Source organism: Canis lupus, chromosome 17, assembly GCF_048164855.1.
Source record: "Canis lupus baileyi chromosome 17, mCanLup2.hap1, whole genome shotgun sequence".
NCBI lineage: Eukaryota > Metazoa > Chordata > Mammalia > Carnivora > Canidae > Canis > Canis lupus.
Genome location: NC_132854.1, coordinates 19,662,031 through 19,686,117, shown reverse-complemented (window position 1 = coordinate 19,686,117; position 24,087 = coordinate 19,662,031). Strand labels below are relative to the sequence as shown.

The window sequence follows — 24,087 nt, the reverse complement described above, 5'->3', positions numbered from 1 at the left end:
GATCACAAACTGGGCTGAAGGCAGGCACTAAACCGCTGAGCCACCCAGGGATCCCCTCCACATCTATTTTTTTTTTTTATCAGTAACTTGGCTTCATTCTTTTTTTTATGCCTCTTCCATAGTTTTCAAAATAAAAGATGGAATCATTTTATTGGTCAGAAGAGGTAGTCAAGACACTCTTACGAACAAGTGACTATTAACACATGAAATTGAGATATGTCAAATATCTCCTTAATATGCAAGTGAAGGGAAGATGGGACAACATCTTGTACAATACATTTATTATCAACAATAGTTGATTAAACCATACCCAGCAAAACATAACATGTCCCTAACTTAGAAGAAAAGATCTGCTCCTTTTCTTATAATGCTAAAGTGCAAATGTTCCATGGAACAGCAATCAGAGAGAAGGGACACAGAAGAAATGCTGTTTGAGTATTTGGATTCTCATCAGAGAGATTGTTCTTCTTTACACTCCTTTCTTCCCTGGCAGAATGAAGCAAAGGCAAGAAAAGTGAAAATTGTCTGCATTGTAGAGACAAGTACATCAGGCTTCCCGGGTTGCTTTTTAATACGATCAACAAAGGGCAAACAGCCAACCTGTGGATTCCTAGAGCCAGTTCACAGTCACTTACCACCTCTCTGGCATTCCTCACACTCACAGGATAATGTGTTTTTGACAAATATCATAACAGCCTCTCTAGCAAAATCTAGAAGATAGGTCTATGTGTACAACTGCACAGCTAATGTTCTGGTGGGAACTGTTCTGTGTATGTTGTGGAAACAAAGAAGGAGGAGGAGAAGGAGATGAGGAGGGAGGAGGGGGAGAGGAGGAAAAGGAAAAGGAAGAAAAGTCTAATGTATATGTCATTATTTGATAAAATTAAAAGATGAGAGAAGAAAATGAGGAATTCTGCTATTTCTGAGGTTTGGGTCAACTCCAAGCCAAAGGAATATGCATTCTTTATTTTTTATTTGTCTGGCATTGATGTAGGAAGACAAATTAAGAGAGAGGATAGAGGATGCGTGATCCTCCAGAGAACATGCAGAGGGCTGGTGATCCCAGAAATTGGGCATGTGGAATGTCCTTCCCAGTCCTCCATTCAATGTTGTTTAGACTTTACAGGGAGAAGACTCTCAATTAATCACCAAATATTTGGTTGCTTTTTCTCAAGATTTATATGAGACATAATTTAATGTTAAAGCTACAATTAACCCTATTAAATTTATAATATTCAACTATCTTATTCTTTTAGATTTAGGCTTTTCACTTCTATATGATGGAAGACTTGCAGAAATCATTATACATATGTAATATATTTTTTAGCAGGTAGACATCTTCTTCACCATTGAAACTCAGGTAAGTTTACTGTATTTTATTAAGAACAATACATATTTGATCTAAGGTCTGCTAACAGTTACTGTTACTTCTTAGCTGGTTTATTTTTCAACCAGTTTATGTCTGACTATGGTCTTTGTGATTCCCACCAGCTGTACACTGAAACAGCTGTGTCTCCCTCTCTTTCACTCAGAGCAATTTCCAGGGACTCGTATTTAAAGGAGAGTGAAATGTTGTCTCTAATTATAACAGCAATCTGTTCCACAGCAGTTTTCACACTCTACTTACATTCCCTACTGTGTTTTTCCAGTAGTTTTACCCTTTCTTCCATTTCTCTAATTTTGGATTTAAAACCATCAAACTGCTGGTTAACTGAATTAATTTTAAAGTACATGACTCCTAGCATACTTTTTTGAAGTGTATATGATTGCTTACACTGCTATTTAAGATTAAGTTTGAGTTATTTCTCCAAATATCAAGGACAAGGTAAACTGTTGGGTATTAGTGAGGGACAGTTAGTCTTCAGTATTTATTTATCTTCTGCCATTGGTGCTACCTGCTTTATGATGACCAAGGAAGCATGGGTGGAAGAAAAGCAGTGATTTGTGTTAGCAAAGAGGCCTTTTCAAATATGTTCTTCCAATTCTTGTGCACAATTGCCATCTTATAGAAGAAGAAAACACAACATAAAATGTTAACAAGCATCTGCTTTATTTAAGAAATGTGGCAAATTAATTAAATCTCCACTAACTTTTCAACTAAATATGTGTTCAATTCTCAAAATAGAGCAAAATGATATAATTTTGGAATTGGCTTTGTAGTTATTTAAACCTGGTTCTTAATTTTGTGATGGGTTACCAGCTAAAGAAAAAGCATTTAAACAGTCCCTGAACATGACCTAGAGCCACTTTATGCCCTTCATGCTCTGATTTTGATATATTAGTAACATAAAGATTTGAAAATAACAACCTTTGTTGATAGTCACAGGTTTAATACCCCAAACATAAAAATGTCTTATAATCTAAACATGTTTTATTGCCAACCAGATTGTTGTTTAAAAAAGAAATATAAGAATAAAAGTCCATAAATTATTTAAAATTTATTTTATATATTATTGCTTCAATATATATTTTGTTACCTAAGAGTCTAGTTACTTTATCACTCTTACTTTTCAGATTTTCATGGCAAACTGATTCGTTTTACACAAGGAAGTTAGCATATTTTGCCATTAAAAAAAAACTACCTTCTGTGGTTTGTCATTGTTTGAATAAAGGAAGAACTGCTGTCTTTATAGTATTTTTTTTGCCATTGAAATAGAGTATTTTCTTACAAAATATTATTTACCTTATGATAGTTTGCATATTAAAAGTTCTTGATTTTTGATTACTAATTTAACCTGCACTCTTACTTAATTTGATTATTGACTCAAAAAATTTTATGTGATTCTTTTAGATTTTCTCCACACATAATCAGGTCAACTGAGAATAATAAATTTCACTCTGCCTTTTTTTCATATTTACATCTTTTACTTCTTTCTTGGCTCTAATAGGTTCTTCCCTTCCTTCCAAAACAATAATAAGGTGATTTTTGGCATTCTTCTCTGTCTCCTAATCTTAAACATATAGAGTAAGAACAGTTGTGGAATCAGAAAGGCAAGGCTGCTTGTCCACCTCTTACATACAACCAGGAGCAAGAATCAATGGAATGGAATGAAAGGATAGAATAAATAACCCTTAATATTCTGTGTGTGTCTGTGTGTGTAAGTGAGTAAAAGTAAATGAAGTATTTGCATTATCTACATATCCTGCTAAGTGTCCATGGAAAAATACTTAAAATTATATCTCATGAACACTAAGCCATGGAAATTCATTCATTCATAAATAAAAGTATTCTCTGTCTACCCCAACCCCAGGCATAGTTACTATGAATAAACTAACAATGGGTACTGTTTCTTTTTAGGTGTAATAATTAAATTCTTCAGTAACAATTGCTTTAGTCCTGATTCGTCTCTAGCCTATATTGTTAAAACAAACCCTAAGTCTTTATGATAGGCACTTAGGTTAAATATGGATTTACTTATTTCTCTCTAGATTAGTAAACAAGAGCCTATTTTTATGTGAAGCAGAAAGATATCATGTCAACCTCTCCTCTCAACAAAGTGTCTTTGGGTAGAAATAAATAAATCATTTTAAGGAGGGACATTTCTTGTCATGGCACTTGTCTTCTGACAGTTATTCGGTGATGCATAGCTGAAAAGGGCTCTGTGCTTATTTATGGTGAAAAATAATTACCAGGACTTGACAAGAAAGAATGTATTCATTCTAAGCCTACGGCAGAAGTCTGCTGAGATAAACAAAAGAAAGATAGTTAGTGAGCAAATTCATTGAGACCAATACCATATATTTATTCCCCTGGCCTGAAGGCTGATATTGCACACTTCCTATAAGGAACAAACTGTAAAGCCAGCTCTACAAAACAGAAGCACCTGTATGTCAATGGGAGTACATTTTTGCTCAACAAGAGATCCTGACAACTAACAACTAACAACTGCCTGAGACTCAGGTTGAGTTTTTGAGATACGTCAAGTCCCCCTTCCAGCCTCCAGCTTCATGTCCAATAATGCTTCCAGTGCCTGACATCTTGAGTCATGGAATTATAAACACTTAGAGGTCGTCTGGTGGACAATTATCTGAGGCACTATTCAGACTTTTCCAATAAGGATAATGAGCATAGGCTAATTACATAATGTTCAAGGTCTTACAGCTACTTTGGCAAAATGGTCAGAATAAAATCTGGGTTTAAAACCTTAGTCTAGTGTTCTTTTATTCTATGCAGTCTCCCTTAAGTAATTATTTTTTTAAAGTAAAACTAATGAAGTCAGAGAAAGCCTCTGAATTAACATGCCATTTTAAGGAATATACACTGATTTTTCCAAGTAAGCCTTCTTATCTTCATCCCTAAGCAATCAGCAGTAGTTTTAGTTTTATGATGAATCTTCCATGCTTTTTTGCCAGATCTCCCTGGTGAGTGAGTGGAGAAATCTTTGGGTTAGCAGTACAAGTTTAGGAAAACAATCTGTAGCACTGGAACAGAATGAAGCTAACTGGCACATATGGGGAGTGAAAACACGACCGTGGACTCATTAGCACCATGTGCTAAAAAACAGAGCTAAGCAGCCAAGTGTGAAGGTGAACCAGTCACAGAGAAGATCTGGGCACCCTAAAATGGACGTGTTTCGCATCACTGTGGAATTTTTCCTGGATGTAATTAAAGCTTGATCCTTTCCAGCTGTAGTGCCACAGATTGTTTTAAGATAAACTCAATCTATAATTAAAAATCTCATTAATCATTTCCCAAATTATTTGTTGTAATATAAAATGGAAGTTGAAATCATTCCTGCTGTGAAAAACGGTTATAATATTAATAACCGTGGCTGTCACAGATGTTAATGGCAAAGGGACCTCTGTGTTAGTGTTTATACTCTTCCATTTTCACAGCTCCCTCACTAAACAAGCAACTGAATGCTCAAGTAGTCTTTAATCCAATGTGTTTTACTTTGTGATACCTTCAGCATTTTTTAAATTTTTTACTGTTGAATGATAACAATATTACATGATTATAATTCCAGATTAAATTTATGTGACTCAATGTGCATCAATGTAACTAGATTAAAAATGAGATTATTTACTTTTTTTATAGTGATTGGCAATCCATCCAGATACTTACATTCAGTATTTGTAGCTATCAGACTGAGATTTTTCTGTCCTAGAACTTTAAGGTTCATATCAGCTTTCAGATTACAAAGATAATTATGAAACTCGATTAAAATTATCGAACAGACAACAGAACTCCAACCAAGTGACAATTTCAAATATGGTTCCATGATAAAGAAGTGTCAATATCATGGGTGACCAAATGTTGGTTTTCCTGGGATATGTCCAGTTTACACCTACTATTATTGAGACCCATCTGGTTTATCTACCATTTGTTCATGATTTTTTTTTGTTACTAAAAATTATTATCAATAGTTGCATTCATCTAGGATGGGTATGGCATATTGTCACTTTGTACTTTCATCTTCTGCCTTTGTTCCCATGGTGGTAGAGACTCATGGTAGTGAACTAAGTTCTAACATGCATTTAAATCTGAAAGACAACTAAAACCCTGGTTCTCATTTCCTAACATTTCCAAGACCCAAGGGAACTAACCTCTTTAAAGATAGTATTCTAACTAATAACATGAAGTATGTTCTCTCACTTGGCTGTCTTTGCTGAAGATTTGACAGATAGCTAGCTGTGCCATGCATGGCACCTGATAATGTTTATGAGATACCAAAAGCCACTAGGAGTAAGGAGAAATCATGTGTTAATTATATTGTAAATATATGCATTATGTAGAATTTGAGTAGCCATGCAGTAGAACATATTGATATGGATGTTTTTGTCATACTAATTATTTTGTCATTTATGGTTCAAACTTACAACTCTACATTTATTGTTTGGTCATGCTTTTATTTGGATGCTTTTGCGTCATTTTTTTAAAATCATTAGGTAGCAATAAACTAAAAAATATATACATTTAATGGAAAGTTGAGTTATATGCTTTATTGTCCAAGAAAGTTGTTATTGATAATGTAGCCACACAGAATGTTGATCAATATTTACTGCCCACCATGGTGACAAGATACAGTACAGGAAGTCAAGGGATCCCTGGGTGGCTCAGCGGTTCAGCGCCTGCCTTTGGCCCAGGGCATGATCCTGGAGTCTCAGGATCGAGCCCCATGTCGGGCTACCTGCATGGAGCCTGCTTCTCCGTCTGCCTGTGTCTCTGCCTCTCTCTCTCTCTCTCTCTCTCATGAATAAATAAATAAATAATCTAAAAAAAGGAAGTCTAAAGTATCAAATCTGCTGAGGAATACTTGATAAAACTAGTTGATATGTGAAGATGTATGTGTTCAAATAAAAAGTTTTAGCAATTAAATCATCATTCTTTACCATAGAACTAAATTTGAAATTGTCACCTGATTGAAGTTCTGTTGTCTATCCCTATTATTTTGGTCAAATTCTATTATTATCTTTATAAACTTAAAGCTGATATGAAAAAGTGGCTACAAAATTTACTCAAAGATTTTTTTAAATTACTTTTGTTCTGGGGATCCGTGGGTAGCTCAGCAGTTTGGCGCCTGCCTTTGGCCCAGGGCACGATCCTGGGGCCTGGGATCGAATCCCGTGTCGGGCTCCCGGCATGGAGCCTGCTTCTCCCTCCTCCTGTGTCTCTGCCTCTCTCTCTCTCTGTGTCTATCATAAATAAATAAATAAATAAATAAATAAATAAATAAATAAATAAATAATTTAAAAATTACTTTTGTTCTATTTTCATCTTCAATTTTTCTTTTTTTTTTTAAAGATTTTATTTATTTATTCATGAGACACAGAGAGAGAGAGAGAGAGGCAGAGACACAGGTAGAGAGAGGAGAAGCAGGCTCCATGCACGGAGCCTGATGCGGGACTCCATCCCAGGACTCCAGGATCACACCCTGGGCCAAAGGCAGACGCTCAACCACTGAGCCACTCAGGCGTCCCTAATTTTTCTTATACATCATGAAAAATAGTCAATATGTTAGTTGTGTCATCAGAAAATCCTTCATAGATAATGAAATTATTCCAGTTTTATAGCAATGCCATCAGATACTTTATATAAGAAGTTACCTAACATTTTATATAGCTTGCATATTTTCATCCAATTTATGAAATCAGAATGAAGCTATTAGAAGTTCATTTTGTCAAATATTAAACATCAAACATTAGTTAATGCTACTATAAAGTCAATATTAATGATAAATTTCAGTGGGACAGAGTATCATATTTTAAAAAATGATCCTTAATAAACTTAAAAACATATGGAGTACAAAGTATATTAGAAATAAGTTTCAAGGCATAGACATAATTTATTATTACATTCAAATAAATTCATATTTCAGCAATTGTAATAGAAGCTGTAGCTATCAAAATGTAACATATGCTACATATATATACACACATGCAGGTACACACAGTTTTTTTTTTTTTTTAAGGATTTTATTTATTTATTCATGAGAGACAGAGAGAGAGAGAAAGACATAGGCAGAGGGAGAAGCAGGCTCCATGCAGGGAGCCTGATGTGCGACTCGATCCTGGGACTCCAGGATCATGCCCTGGTCCAAAGGCAGATGCTTAACCGCTGAGCCACCCAGGCATCCCCACATAAGGATTTAATGTAACTGATTAATGTTTTTAGTTATGTAGCTCTTGAATTTCTGCATTATATTACATCTTTATCTTCTAGTGCCCATTATCAGTTGTATTTAAGAAATATCTGACCTTTGGAAAACCTTTTAGAAATCGCCTTTAAGAACCCAGGGTGGTTTTAATTATTTTTTAAAGCACCACTTTATATTTTAGTTAAAATTTATTTGAAATCAGGTAGAAATTTTAATAAAATATTCAGTGGATGGAGAACTAAAATCTAATCCTTTTAACCTTTTAGGATATTGCAGTTATTTAAAACAAAGCTTGAAACAAGAAAGAGCTAATAGAATGGCTTTTTTCTCATGTAAATATTTACCAAAGAAAAGATACTCTGGAATTCACAGGCAAAGGAGAGTAGTAGCTATTCTATATTTGGGCTGCAATATTTTCATATTTGAATAGTGAAAAACATTGATACTATTTTTTTTTAAGATTTTATTTACTTGAGAGAGAGTACATACAACAAGGGAAAGTGGCAGAGGAAGAGGGAGAAGCAGACTCCCCACTGAGCTGGGAGCCCAAAGCGGAGCTGGATTCCATGACCCTGGGATTATGACCTGAGCCTAAGGCAGCCACTTAACTGACTGAGCCACCCAGGTGCCCAAATACTATTCTTTTCTTACCAGCATTTTACCTGAGCTTTCTCACAATTAAAAATATTCTAATCTAAGATTAAGACTAAATTGAATGTGGCAAATGTTTTTAATTAATTAAGCATACAAATCAATTGTGATAGAGATCATGATCAAATTGATTTAAAAAATTTAAAATGTGGGCAGCCCGGGTGGCTCAGCGGTTGAGCACTGCCTTCAGTCCAGGGTGTGATACTCAAGTCCAGGGATCAAGTCCCAGGTCAGGCTCCCTGCATTGAGCCTGCTTCTCCCTCTGCCTGTGTCTCTGCCTCTCTCTCTCTCTCTCGCTCTCTCTGTGTCTCTCATGAATAAATAAAACTTAAAAAAATTTAATGTTAATACTTTGTTGAAAAGATACCATGATTCAAAAATGTATAAATCACTTGATATTAGAGACTCATAGGGCTAGTAAAGTGATTAAAGTATGTAAATATGTGACAAGAATAAGTTTTCTGATTTGCTTATTTTTGTTTAGATAATCAATATAAAATAGTTATTTTTAAAATTTTGCTGACATGTATGTATATATTGCTTTATACTTTTTATAAAGAATTTTATTTTTAAAAGCTAAAAGAAATCGAAAAGTTTTTACAAATACCTATCTAATAAACCAATTTGTTATCGTAAAATTAATATTTTACAGTATTCTTGCTTTACAATTTGTTATAAATTTGTATTTCAATCATTTTTAGCAAATTTTTTACTTTTTTTTAATATTGTAGCCTTTTTTTCTTTTTTTAAAGATTTTATTTTATTTACTCATGAGAGATACAGAGTGAGAGAGAGAGAGAGAGAGGCAGAGACACAGGCAGAGGGAGAAGCAGGCTCCATGCAGGGAGCCAGATGTGGGACTCGATCCCTGGTCTCCAGGATCACACCGTGGGCTGCAGGCGGCGCTAAACCGCTGTGCCACCGGGACTGCCCAATTTTTTACTTTTAAGTGTCCTAGCTTGGACAGAAAATTACATGTCTAATTTATTGGTAATACATATAGATCTCTTTCAATTTGATTTAAATGTCATATCAACATATTAAAATACCATTCCTTGATTTGAAAATAAGAAACAGAGAAATCAAGAAGAATAAAGTTTCCAAGAGACAAGCAAAGCTCTTAAAAATAACTCATGCCATTCATTGGTAATTACAAAAAGCTGTAAGTGTAAGGGAAAAAAATCGGTTATCTAACATTATAACAATTATTATAAATTAGACTTTCCATGTAGTGCAGTTGCACTAATCAGGATAATTTAACTTCTCTTACAAATAACCAATAATTCCTCATGGCTTATATCAGTAAAGTTTTGTGCCTATCTCATGACATATTACAATGCAGGTAAGGAGTAATTGCTGTTCTATGCAGTCAATCAAGGACACTGGCCCTTTCCATCTCAAAGCTCTGGCATGTTTAAATATTCAGAAATCTCCACTTAATTGTTTGCATTCAGATAAAGAAAGAAAGAATTTGAAAGATGTCAGGGAGACTTTAGAGCCCAAGTCTAGGAAAGGCTTCATCATTTTTTTTTTTTTTTGTATACCACTGGTGAGAACGCATCACACAGCCCTACCTAACTGCAAAGGATTTTGGAAATGTAAACTAGAAGTCTGTCAAAGAAGAGAAAATACAGATATTGGTGAACAACTGGTTGGTTTCTGCTTGTCTTCCAAGAGAGGTTACCTGTTTATTGAATATCAACTCATTAGTCCATCTATAGCTCCTTAACACAATGCTTCGTAGCTTATTACAAGAATACAGTATCAAATGCCACCACAGAACAGTTAACAAAGAAAATGAGTAGAGCAGCCAAGAAGGTAAGTAATAGGGAGACTGAGATAATAGTGAACAAAGCTCTTACCATAGGAGAAGCAGATACTGCCAACCTGCATGAAAGGTCACCTAGAGTTACTAGCCCGTGGAAATTTACAGAAAAATTAGTCGTACAGACTTCTTATGAGCATATGTCTGATGTATGTTCAAATTCTTTTTCAAATAAAAAACTTTTAAAAAGACTTTATAGTCAGATTCAACATTTACGAGACTCTTTTTAAAATGGGGGAAGGGAGAAGGGATTAAAAGCATTGAACTGCCCAAGTCTTAAATACAAAAAGAAAGGAAGAAGAGAAGGGACTTATAAAGAGGCAATATGTAATATAGTCACAAACATAAGAGCTTTATTTATCTAGAAATGTGGTTTGAGGCAGAACCATAGTACTACCACAGACAATACTATGACTCTAAGGAATGGCTACAGAGTGGGAGACAGGTAAAGGGACAGGCCGATAACCAGGAGGAGAAACTGAAATGGTCAAAGTGCCTCCAAACGAAACAGGGGCCAGTGTCTTGATAGAAGCCTAAAAAACGTGGTCAAATTGGTCAATGTCCTAAAGGAGAATGGCTTACTTCTGTTCATTCCATTTTCCTTTTTCTCCTTGCTATTTTATCTCATTTTTGTCATAACCACTTCCACTTATCCGTATACTTAAAGGTTGACTCTTTAGAAAATGTGTTTCATGCTAGAAAGATGCTTCTAATCAAAAAGAGCTGGTTCTAACAAATGCCTGTTTATTCTTCAGTCCTCCTCTTCATTATCCCATTTCCTAAACCTGCCCGAATTAGTTGAGTTAGACTTTCAATAATCTAGTATGGTACCTGACTTAAGCACCAAGGGATATTTAGCTATCATTAATATAAGTAGTGATATAGATTGAGACCTCTCTGTTATGCATTTGGGTGTTAGCCATACATTGAGAACTATATAATAAAGGATTTGTGAACTAAGTCTTCCAGTATTATTTCTGGTAAAATAATTATATTAAAAGCTCTGGAAGATATGAAGAGTTCACTGAATTCATTTCTTATAGTGCAGTCTATTATTACATTACAGCACATCTAATTAAGATCAAAGTAGTATATATATATATATATATATATATATATATAGTACATGATATATATATACTATGTATAATCATGCTCAATTTTATAATGAATTTTCAAATTATTATTTTTTTCTTTTTTTTCAAATCACCATTTTTCAAAATACTTACCTGTGTCGAATCTCGTAGCGTTTTGTAGCAGTATTATCCTGACCAATCATTTACATTTCATGGATCAGAAGAGTTATTTTATATATCAGTAGGAAACTGATACTGTTTTTATAAGTGGAACCAATTGAATAACTGAGACAATGATGGTAGATTTGTATTTTCTATTTAGAGACTATATTAAGTGTTACTTAATTGAATTTATTGTTTTTATTTTTCATTGTGAAAAAATGGCTGATAGGGCCTATAAATAGGTAGAAAACTTTTCTTTTTTTTTAAGATTTTATTTATTTATTCATGAGAGACACAGAGAGAGGCAGAGACATAGGCAGAGAGGGAAGCAGGCTCCCTATGGGGAGCTGGATCTGGGGACTCCATCTGGGACCAAGGGTCATGCCCTGAGCCCAAGGCAGACGTTCAACCATTGAGCCACCCAGGCGTCCTGGTAGAAAATTTTTCAAAAAAATGACTTGAAGAAGTAATATGTCCATTGTTGCTTTCAGGGTGCTATAAACTCAGCATTGGCACTACCTATCAGGTGGATGGGATTCCTAGTAAATGTTTCAAAGAACAGAGGGAAGGCAATGGGGGCAGAGGATAATATATACAAGGGAAGAAGTGGTGCTTGGTTGGAGACTGGGAGATATGGATCACTATAAGGTATAAGTCATTTGGAAGGGAAGAAAGAAAATTGTTTCAAATGACTGAATTTCTGGTCCACAGAATTGTCCTGTCAATTCAGTCAGAGCCAGACACTGCTTTGCATACCAGCAACCTCCTCTGTATGTTCCCATTCAGCTAGCATTACAAGATGGTATAGGGAGAAGTACAAAGGTGTCAAAGTCAATCTTTCCTCATTTGATCATTTTTGGCTAGCACTGACATTTTTAAAAAGTCATTTAATAATATAATAATGGCATTGTAAAAGTATTTCTGATAGAGTGGCTTGTCTACTACCTGAGCAAATGGAGTATAGAACTTTTATATATTTTAATATGAATTTATCTCTAGGTCATGCCCTTAAGATGACTACAATAATACCTTTTAGCACATCCTATTATTCATTATCAGTTTGCTCTAAATCTCTCTAAATGTTCCTTTTTCAAGTTTGAGGTTTTTCATTTGGAATCAATTCATCAATATTTTTATCTTTATGTAAATATCTCTAATGAATAATTCAATTCTGAATGATAAATTCAATTTTCTTCATTAATGCTTAGTTTTTAATAATAGATAAATAAGTATATAGGGAGATGATATTTGAGCTAGAGATCTTTCAGTAAATTATAAAAACTCGGGATTTATTCTACTAAATTATATAAAAATAATTTTAATAAATGCAAGAGAGCAAAGTAATATTGGAAATGAATTATAATCTCCAGTTATGTTTTCTTAAACATTAGACTTCAAATTCAACCTCCATATATTTAATTACTTTTCGAGTATATATTATTTTTATAATCTTTGCATTCTAAGTCCAAATTTGGAATACTAAATTCAATAAAGAGTCATTTTATAGAAAAGGGAATTTGTGTTTTAGAATGATTTTAAACATGAATAACCACTGAAAATACTCTCATAACAAAACAAGGCTAAGTTTAGTAATTTAGTATATTCTAAAATTTTCAGAAACAATGTCCATTCTGATCATATACATCATTTCTTTAGTCTGGAAAAGTAGAATAACCTAAGAGACTTACATTGTACAAAATGAAATATACACATATTAAAATGAAAAATTAAATTTCTCTCTATGTATGTATAGATATACATGTATATTGCTTTTATATCACCAAATAGTTATAGGAGATCTAACAGTTGAACATGCTGGAACAATGAGTCACTGAACTGCTTTCCCTTCCTGTTCTCTGATGAGATTATAGTTAGTATCATATAATTAAAGAGCAATAAATACCCATAAGAGATATATTGCACCAAGTGTTTACCTAAGATCAGAGAACTTTTCTTAGGCAAATATAGGACTAGGAAAATGCTCTCCTAACCTCTTGTGAAATGCTACTTTTTTTTTTTTTTTGAAACAGACGTTCCTAAAGCCATAATTTATCAGAAATGTTTTATTTATAGAGCTTTTCATGAATTTATATATATTTGTCTGCATATATCAAGAGCTGGATAGAGTAGGCTCAGTGCATGTTTAATTGGATTATTTTCTTAATGTAGCATTTGCATCATCAAACTTTTTATAAAGCTCTGGTTCTTATTATTACAGAAAGGATTATGTAAGAAAAAGATGAAAATGAAGACAAACCATTATGGTTCTTTGTACAACAAAATCTTTGGCCACCAAGCCACTAATTTCTCTATTTTTGTTGACTTCCTTGAGTCTTGCATATGCAAAAGACAATTCAGGCTCTTAGGGATTATAGCATTTTATAGCAGATGCATAAGAAATGTGTGTTTGCAAATGCCCCTTCCCCCTACTGCTAAGTCTTTGTTACTTTTGCCTGATTGGTTTAGCAATTTGAGGAGCTGTTTGTGCTTTGTATTTGGATAATGTTTTAGCAGCAATTTTAGGCTAAAGACTTCATTCAACTGGCTCTTTTGAAACTTATTAATCTTGTGGTGATGGTGGTGAAGGAAGGATAAATTAGGATGCCTTTATTATTGATCTGTCCAAAGCCTTCATGTTACTTGATCATACTCTATTGTTAATACAGCTGAAGGCAATTAATTTTAGAAACAAGACAAGTTGTTAACACAGAACTGTTTGCAAGTCTTCCCATTGAAGGCACTGAACTTTATTGTAAAGTGTTGGATCATTTCAATTAATTTTCTTTCACTTCTAAATTAGCAGAGTATTTAAAAGTGTACTTTCTCTGTTCTGTGAATCTATTTTTTGATAGTTCAAAATCAAGTGTCATTTGGAATTTAAAGTGGAGGGTCAAATGTAAAAGTAACAAGGATCTTAAATAGTTTTGGCAGGCTCCATAGCATTGTATTGCTCACTTTCTTTTCATACTTGTTCATTGGAATATTGAGTAGACTAAGTATGCTAATTAAAAACTATTGGTTTCTCTGAACTCTTAGATATTCTTTCCTTAAAGATTGATAATTTCTTCATTTACCTGGACTTTGGATTTCTACCAATATTATAGATTTATGGTTAATATTATAGAAAGGATTTTATCAAAATAACAAAATAAACTAAATAATATTGATTGTACCAGTAAGTTCTATATAGTTTCAACTAGGAAAAAAAAAAAGATCTATTTAACTTAAATAGGTTAATGTTTCTTTGACATTTAAAAGTGTGTAATTCTATGAAATTTTTAAAATGAACATGCTTGGGGCACCTGGGTGGTTTAATTGGTTAAGTCTCTGACTCTTAGTTTTGGCTCAGGTGGTGATCTCAGGGTGGTGAGATCAAACCCCGTGTTGGGCTCTGCACTCAACATAGAGTCTGCTTCAGTTTTTCTCTCCTTTTATTTTTCTTAAAACTATTATCTATATCTAGGGAATTTCGTTTAATTCTTGAATAATGGAATTTGATCATCTTACATGAATCCTAAAAATAGAGATACTATTTTAAAACAAATACATGTTCCTTAAACTATAACTAGATGATAAAAGTTATGAGAATATGTATAAAGTGTCAAGAGTAGTAACAAATACATCAAACCCTTACATAGGAACAGAAAATATGTCCAGATTTTAAAAGTAAATAGTTCAAATGTCCAAATTACTTTAAATAGACATGTGTGCTGAAATGTGCATATTTTTGACCCAATGACTTTAAAGGCATGAGGCTAATCACAATGTTTGAATAACATCTGGACTGACAATCTGTTATGGTCTCTAGTATAATTTATGTATCACCACCTGTGAAATATAATAGATAGTTTGATAGATTTTCTTCTGAGACATGGTCATATGTAGAATTCACCTCTTTGTTAAATTGTAGGTGATTGAATGCAAGTAACAATTTCAATATTTCCTCAGAAAATTGCCTTATATGAATATATTGTATTTTATTTTAGAATTAGGATATTTAGGTTTACAAAAAGCAAAAATTATTCATAATCCCACCACCAAAAAATAAACAAGATCAATAATTACAAATTATTTCAGACTTCTGAGTGAATAGATCAGATATTATATTTAATTTATAAAATTGGAATCCTATGATATATGCCATTTTGTAAACTATTATGTCATTTAAATCTTCTGTTGGAAATATATTTTCTAAGTAGTATATAATTTGATACTATAGAATCATTCATGGCCTCCAATTATGTATGCCATTGTACATTTACTTAGCATCACACCTACTCATGGATTTTAGATTGTTTTCAATTTTCACATTATATACAACTAAACACCTTCCAAAAATAGTATAATTCTTTTAAAACCAAAGCTAAATATTATTATTATTAAGAAATGTCCTTCAGGGAATTTGGTACCAATTTATTCTACCTTTAGAAATGTATGAATGTCTTATTTCTAAATACTCATATAATTAGCCTTAAAATATTTTCCAAATTTACATAAAAAAGAGTTACATAAAAAGGGTTGCATCTATAGCCTATCATCAAAATTAAACCTGCTTCAGTTAAGTGCTCTTTGGAGTGATAACATTATGGCTTTCAATAAATCACCATTTCTCCTTATGTTGCAAGATAGTTTATCATAATTCTTTTAAAACTTTAGGTCAGGGACACCTGGGTGGCTCAGTGGTTTAGCACCTGCCTTTGGCTCAGGGCATGATCCTGGAGTCCTGGGATCAAGTTCTACATCGGGCTCCCTGCATGGAGCCTGCTTCTCCCTCTGCCTATGTCTGCCTCTCTCTGTGTGTGTCTCTCATGAATAAATAAATAAAATCTTTGGGAAAAAAAAAAAAAAACAACTTTAGGTCAAGGAATTAGAGTCATTGTATAACTCTGATGATTATTTTGACTGATACTGTATTTTAATTCTGTCTCTACTTGTTTTTCACTGAAGTAAACAAGTTTTCAACCATGTAGCCAGATGTGCAATCACAAAAACAAAACCAAAAATTGATTTCAAGTAGCTATTGCGCACATGAGATTGACATATATTGAAGATTCTGAATTTTGCCAGAGCCTTGCCTATAAAATGGAAAGTGATCTTATACAGTGTTTCCGATTCTGATAGTCTTCACACCTTTCAAAATTGAAAAAAAAAATCTCAGATCTTTCTCAGCATTATTAGCTCATAGTATGTTTTCAGGACCATCTGGCCTGTTGGCCTATATAAGAGCAGTTTCAGAGTAAAATAAATGTTGGAGCCAGATGGATGAATATACAAAAAAGTGAGAAAGTAAAGTCGGTGAGCATAAAGCATTATTTCTAGAAACTTTACTTGTAAAGTTAGAAGGAGAGCTGTATCATTGTCTAGAATTTAACTCTCAATGGAGAGGTTGGTGGTTTGATGATTTTGTTAGTCTGTTTAGTTTTTGTGATGGAAGAGATTTTAGTATTATTATATATTTGCAATAAAGATTCAGGAGAAAAAAAGTTGGTACCACTAAAGAGAAAGAATGCTGATAGAGCTAGGCCCATTCAAAAACCATAGGACAGGATGAAGCCATGAGCAGAGATAAAACAATTATGTGCAGATTAGAAGAGATACATCAATTCCACTTAAACTGAAGGAAAAGAGGAAAGAGGAAATCTATTAGTGGAGAAAGTAGATAGTTAAGGGAATTGACGACATATAGTCTCAATTATTTCTCAATAGTAGGAGGCTAGGTCATCAAGTCAAAGAATGTTTGAAAGGAGGGGGAAAGTATAGTGCAAAGTTTAATTGCCTCTTATAATAATTAAAAATAAACACTGACTGGGGATATGTTTTCAAACTGTGTTCAAAACTTAATCTGAGGGGAGCCTGGGTGGCACAGTTGGTTAAGCATGCCACTCTTGGTTTCAGCATAAGTGATGGTCTCAGGGTGGTGAGATCAAGCCCCAACTTGGGCTCTGTGCTGAGTGTGGAGCCTGCTTAAAATTCTCTCTCTCTGCAGCATGTGGATGTTTCAGTCAGTTAAGTGGCTGCCTGCCACTCAGGTTATAATACTGGGATCCTGGGATAGAGCCCCACGTCGGGCTCCCTGCACACCAGAGAGTCTGCTTTTCCCTCTGCCCCTCCTACTCTGCTCCTGTGCTCTCATTCTCTTGCTTATACTCTCCCTCTCAAATAAATAAAATCTTTAAAAAAGGGGGGGAGGGCAGCCCGGGTGGCTCAGCGGTTTAGCACCGCCTTTGGCCCAGGGCCTGATCCTGGAGACCCAAGATCGAGTCCCACATCAGGCTCCCTGCATGGAGCCTGCTTCTCCCTCTGCCTGTGACTCTGTTTCTCTCTCTCTCTCTCTCTCTCTCTCATTAATGAATAAATAAAATCTTTAAAAAAACAAAAAAGATTCTCTCTTCTTCTCGCTCTACTCTTCCCCACTTGTGCTTAGCATGGAATTTGCTTGAGATTCTTTCTCCCTCCCCAACCCTTGCATTCTCTCTCTCTCAAATAAATAAATGTTAAAAAAATAAATAAAACTTAAAAAAATATGAAAGTAATAAGTGTTGTTTAAGAGCAAACAAGCCAAGCACAACCAAAATCCATCATAAAGGTGGTTGAGAAATATTTGAAAATCGTTAAAATATTTGAGAAATATTTAAGAAATACATGTTTAAAGATATACAAATAAGGGAGTTTTTTAATTTTTTTTTAAGATTTTAATTATTTATTCATGAGAGACACAGAGAGAGAGAGAGAGAGGGGGGCAGAGTCACAAGCAGAGGGAGAAGCAGGCTCCATGCCAGGAGCCCGATGCGGGAATCGATCCAGGGACCCCAGCATCACACCCTGGGCTGAAGGCAGACGCTTAACCACTGAGCCACCCAGGCATCCTAAAATAAGAGAATTTTTTTTAATGAAAAGGTCTTAATATAATAAAGTTCATGGGTTTTGAAGAAGATAGAGGAAATGGAAAAAGAGATAAGCACATTGAGTGTTCTGCTAGAAAAAATTATTGCAGCCATGAAGCAGGGGTATTAACCCATGCAGAGAAGAAAGTGGATATATTGGATAAATAGAAAGTAAGAAAAGGAGAGATTAAGATATGGTCAAACTTGCTTAAGGGAAAGATTTTTAAAAATCGATGGGAGAGGGCAGCCAGGGTGCCTCAGCAATTTAGCACCCCCTTCAGCCCAGGGCATGATCCTGGAGACCTGGGATCATGTCCCATGTTGGGGTCCCTGCATGGAGCCTGCTTCTCCTTCTGCCTGTGTCTCTGCCTCTCTCTCTCTGTATCTCTCATGAATAAATAAATAAAATCTTAAAAAAAAATGGATGGAGGAATTAGCTAATGAGGAATATTATTACAGTGTGGAAAACTATTTTGATGTATAGCATTATTGATGTGTTGCTGAAATTGATTAGGGTCAATCACTTCCCATATTGTTTTATTTATTAATATATGGGATTTAATGCATGTTTTAAAGGTTTTATTTATTTATTTTAGAGAGAGAAAGAGCCAAGAGGACCAGAGGGAGAGGAGAGAGAAACTCATGTGGGCTCCATGCTGACCTCGAAGCCTGACTTGGGGCTGGATCCCACAATCATTAGATTACTACTGAAATCAAAACCAAGAGTTGGACATCCAACCGGCTCTACCACCTAGGCACCCATAATGCATTTTTAATTTAAGTATAGTCAACACATAATGTTACATTGATTGCCGGTGTACCACATAGCGATTTGACAAGTTTAAACATTATGCTATGCTTACCACAAGAGTAGCTACCATCTGTCACCATACATTATTACAATATCATTGACTGTGTTCTCTATGCTGCGCCTTTCATCCCCATAATTTATGCATTCCATAACTGGAAACCTATACCTCCCACTTCCATTCACTCATTTTGCCCATCCCCTCACCCCTTCCCTCTTGCTGCACTGTTTTATTTTTTTTTAAATTTTTTTTTTTTTGCTGCACTGTTTTATTTTATTTATTTATTTATTTATTTATTTATTTATTTATTTATTTATTTTTTTGCTGCACTGTTTTATTTTTATTTTTATTTTTTTAAATCTTATTTTTTTTTTAATTTTTATTTATTTATGATAGTCACACACAGATAGAGAGAGAGAGAGGCAGAGACACAGGCAGAGGGAGAAGCAGGCTCCATGCACCGGGAGCCCGACGTGGGATTCGATCCTGGGTCTCCAGGATCGCGCCCTGGGCCAAAGGCAGGCGCCAAACCGCTGCGCCACCCAGGGATCCCTGCTGCACTGTTTTAAAGAGGAATCCAGGATTGAGGATGGGTTAGCTTTTGTCCATTCCGCAGACGTTAGGAATTCTGGAAAGAAGTTAGAGAAGAAAGAGAATATCTTATAGAAAGGCCTTAATAAATGAAAAGAAATAACCTAAACATTAATAGGCCACACTAATAAATCCAGGGAGGTATAATGTAATAAAATGAACTTCAAAGCAAAAGATATTTTTGCCTGAGGGTAGAGCCTAGCAAAGCCCTGGAGGATTAAAAGAAATGGGGGCAAAGAAATTTATGTGTTTCAAATCACTTTGAATTTTATCTAATTGAATGTTACTTAAAAGTGTGTATAATAACATTAATATTTATCATCATGAAAATAATAATCGGATTGAACACTTAACCTTTGTCAAACTTGTACTGTGTAACCAAATACATTTATACATTAGCTCAACTCCATTTTAAGATAGTGGTGTTATGATCACTTAGAGATTAAAAAAAAATCAGGATTTTGACATTTAAGTAAATTTTTGAAGTCCAAACAGCCAGAAAGAAATAAGGGCCTATATAAAAAACCAGGTCTGTGTGGGAGGTGGGGAAACAGGAAGTTGAAATCAAGAGAATTGAGGATTCAAAGGGTGATTAAAACAATTAAAGTTTCTTTGAAAATATTAGTGAGAAAATTAGTGATAAGGAGTAAGATAACATATATACATTTTAGCAGTGAGATAATATTATAGTGTAAGAAGAATCAGAATGGAATTTGGTTAGTTTCGTATGTTTTTATTTTTATATAATGAACAAACAACTTAGTACATTTGGGAAAAAGGACACCTTTTGTTGAGGAGGGATGGAAAATAAGCCATGGGGATGCCTGGGTGTCTCAGCAGTTGAGCGTCTGCCTTCAGCTCAGGACATGATCCTAGAGTACCGGAATCGAGGCCCGCATCAGGCTCCCTGTGTGGAGCCTGCTTCTCCTCCCTCTGCTTATGTCTCTGCCCCTCTCTGTGTCTCTCATGAATAAATAGATAAAATTAAAAAAAAAGAGGAAGATAAGTCATGATAAATTGGATGAGATAACTTTTCATAAAATGAAAGGAGAGACAAAGAGTATGTAGAGCAAAGTGTCAAAGAAGGAAAGGAAAGAACAGTAACATATGTTAATCTCTTGTCAGTTTTTAAATAAACACACACTTGGCTTTGAAAAGGTATTTTTTTTTATTTGAATAAGTATCACTATTAAAAATTCATTCCCTGCATAGCTCTTTCTATCAGAAGGGTTTCAATTAATTCAAAATATATTAAATCATTTTTCTGTCAAGAATGATCAAAGCAGGAATGAAAATTACACAGAAAGGAAAAAAGGATGAAAGAGAAAACAAATGGAATGAGAGAAAAAGGGAGAAAGTGTTGTTTATTAATTTATTATATATTTATATATTACTGATTGTTCAGGATCTTTTCAAATGTATTTATTCTTTGGTGAAATGCATTTTCAAATAACTTACCCACTTCTAACTGCATTTATTTTTTCTTATTGGTGAGTTTATTTAGTTCTTTATACACCTAGAAACAATACTTTTGGGATGTTTAAATTAAAAATATCTCCTCCCAGTCAGTGGTTTGTTTTTTCATTTTTATAACAGTGTTTTCCACAAAGTGACAGTGTTTACTTGTGATGAATTCCAATGTATTAATATCGCTTTTGTTTTAAAACATGGATTTGGTATCATATCAAAAAGTCTTCATCTAATCCAAGGTCAAGAAGATTCTCTCATGTTACCTTCTAAGAGTTTTATAGTCATATATTTTATATTGTAGGGGCCCAGAGCAGGCCACCTCAAGACGGGCAACTTTGGCACAAAGATTATTTTGAGTTAAAATTAATCAAAGTCCAGAAGCTGGAGGAAATGCTGTCTCCCCCTCAACTGCCTGAATTTACACTGGAAGAGCCTGTAATAGGAAGAGATCTATTAACAGAGACTGTCCTTTTCCTAAGGAACTTACCTGCATAAAAGGGCAAGCTGATTTTTCCAAACATCTTTCACCTTCTTGGGAATGAGCTTTCCCTCCTTTGTATCCTCAGGACCCTACCCTCTTCTTATCTCCCACAAGATTCCTGTGACCTAATTGTCTTTGGAATTTTGTGTCTGTGTGGATTCTCCATACATAAGCCTATGAAATCTAATTTTCACCTATCTGTCTCATGGCAACTTAATTCTAAGTCCAGTTAGAAAGACCATAGGGCAGAGGAAGGTCTTCCACCCAGCCAATAATTATTCTATTTATTTTTTCCATCGATCCATTTTGAGTTAATTTTAATATAACATTATAAGGTATAGGTCAGGATTCTTTTTTTCTTTTTTTCTTGATGTGGATATCTAATTATTCCGGCATTATTTCTAGGAAAGACTTTTTCTCCATTGCATATTATTTGCAACTTTTAGAAATCAATTGATCATAGTTTTGTGGGTTTATTTCTGCATTATGTTCCATTGATTTAAGTGTCTATCCTTTCACTGATATGACATTGTTTCATTAGTGCATCCTTACAATAAATCTCAGAACGTATTAGTCTGATTCTTTAAACTTTGTTTTCCTTCTTCTAAACTTTTTGCTGCTTTAATTTTTTTACTTTTCCGTGTAAATTTTAGAATCAGCTTGTCTGTATCTACAAAGATTATTGCTTGAATTTTGACTGGATTTGTGTTTAATTTGTAGATCATTTGGGGGAGAATTGGGACATCTGAGTCTTCCAATTGATGCACATTTTGATTTAACAGTGTTTTCAGCATATAGATCTTGCACACATTTCGTTAAATTTATACCTCACTATTTCACCTTTTTGAAGTTACAGTAAATGGTACTGTTTTGTGTGAGAAAATCATATTTGTTAAAAAAATGAAAATTTTATTTTATATTAGCAAATCAATGTAATTCAACATATTAAATGATTGGGAGAATGGCATTCCATAATTCAATTAATGTAGGAAAAGAATTTGATAAATATACTGATATATAATTCTTAAAAATTTATTAGCATAATAGAAAAGAACTTCTTTAATCTTATAAGTTGTATTTATGAAACATATAAAGCCAATATTATTAATGTGTAAAATTCAAAAGTAATTCCTCGAAATTCAAGTACAAGATAAACACTTGACTTTGAACTCCATCCAGTTGAGGCAGCTGAGTAAAGCAAAATAGGAAAATCAAAGATATGTAAATTAGAAAGAAACAAACAAAAAAATTTATATGTAGGTGATGCTTCTCAACATGAAAAATCCCAAGGGATCTAATTAATAGTTATAGCTAGTTGCTGATTTCTTTAAAAATCATGTATGAAACTCAATTCTCTGTCTATACAACATCTATCAACATTATATACATATTAAAATGCGCACAAAGTATATAATATTAAAATAGCATTTAAAAATCCATAGGCTTAAATGTAACAAAAGACTTCCATGAGTTTTGTGGAGAAAATTATAAGATATCATTGAACAATATCAAAGAAAACTAAAAAAACAGAGAGATCTTGATTAATAGTATCTGGTCCAAAAGCAGATTATTGCTGCTGGTAATATGGTCTTCAGTGTCAATGCCCCTGCTGTATATTAGTAATTTCAGGAAAGCAGTATATAATCTCTTTAAATCAATGTCTTCCTAAAATGATCAGAGAAGTTAAAACTGTTTTTCTTTTTTCTTATTTTCATAAAAACCATGTAACTTGGTTTATGGAATAGGCAGCTGCTGTATCTCCTGCAGACTTATTTTGTCACTGCTTAGTAACACAATTTTAGATATTGATAACTATCCTAAAGCAGCACCCTGTTTTCTGGAGAAAACTAACCATAAATTGGTAAACAAATATTTCAAAAAATCATCTCAATTTATAAGAAAAAAATGTGGGTTTTACTTATATAAAAAATTCAAGTTCGCTTATGTAAGACAGTGTCTAGGTACAGCCAGTTTTGTTGAACATATAATCCTAGACTCAAAAAATCAGGATCATTATTTCCATTCTATAATTTGATTCCAAATGACCTGAGAAAGTCAAAACACTTTGCTGTTCATGAGAAATAGGGCTTTGTGTTTGTCATTATACTGAACTGCAAATTATTAAATTGCTTATTAGCAAATATACTAACTTAGCATCTTTGTTATTTCAAGATCGCCTCACTCATGCTTTGCAGCTGATGCTGATCTGTGTGGCTAAAATAAATGACACCTTCAATAGTCCTTTCAATACTAAATAAAAAGAACTTATAAATGAATGCAAAGGATACAAGCAGAATCAAATATTTTGGTTGAGATAAAGACGTTACCAAATTTCTGCTTGTTAGGCATCAGGCCAAAAGAACTTCTATACACTACATTTCTAGCCAGATATTTAAGGTGCTATAGTCAATTACACTTCATCCTTTAGCAGAAGAGACAAGTGACTTCCTTTAAGATCTAAGTTGTGGGCAGCCTGGGTGGCTCAGCAGTTTAGTGCTGCTTTCAGCCCAGAGTGTGATCCTGGGGACCTGGGATCAAGT

At 34.0% G+C, this 24,087-nt stretch overlaps 1 long non-coding RNA gene across 3 annotated transcripts in view; it reads right to left on the bottom strand.

Annotated features, from left to right (window-relative positions):
- The window catches only part of LOC140607949 (uncharacterized), a 124,091-nt gene extending 102,420 nt beyond the window's left edge, over window positions 1-21,671 (bottom strand). For all 3 annotated transcript variants that reach the window (XR_012009872.1, XR_012009873.1, XR_012009871.1), the window contains exon 1: window positions 21,554-21,671. This is a non-coding gene — a long non-coding RNA (uncharacterized lncRNA). The remainder of the gene's footprint in view (window positions 1-21,553) is intronic.
- Between the last annotated feature and the right edge of the window lie 2,416 nt (window positions 21,672-24,087).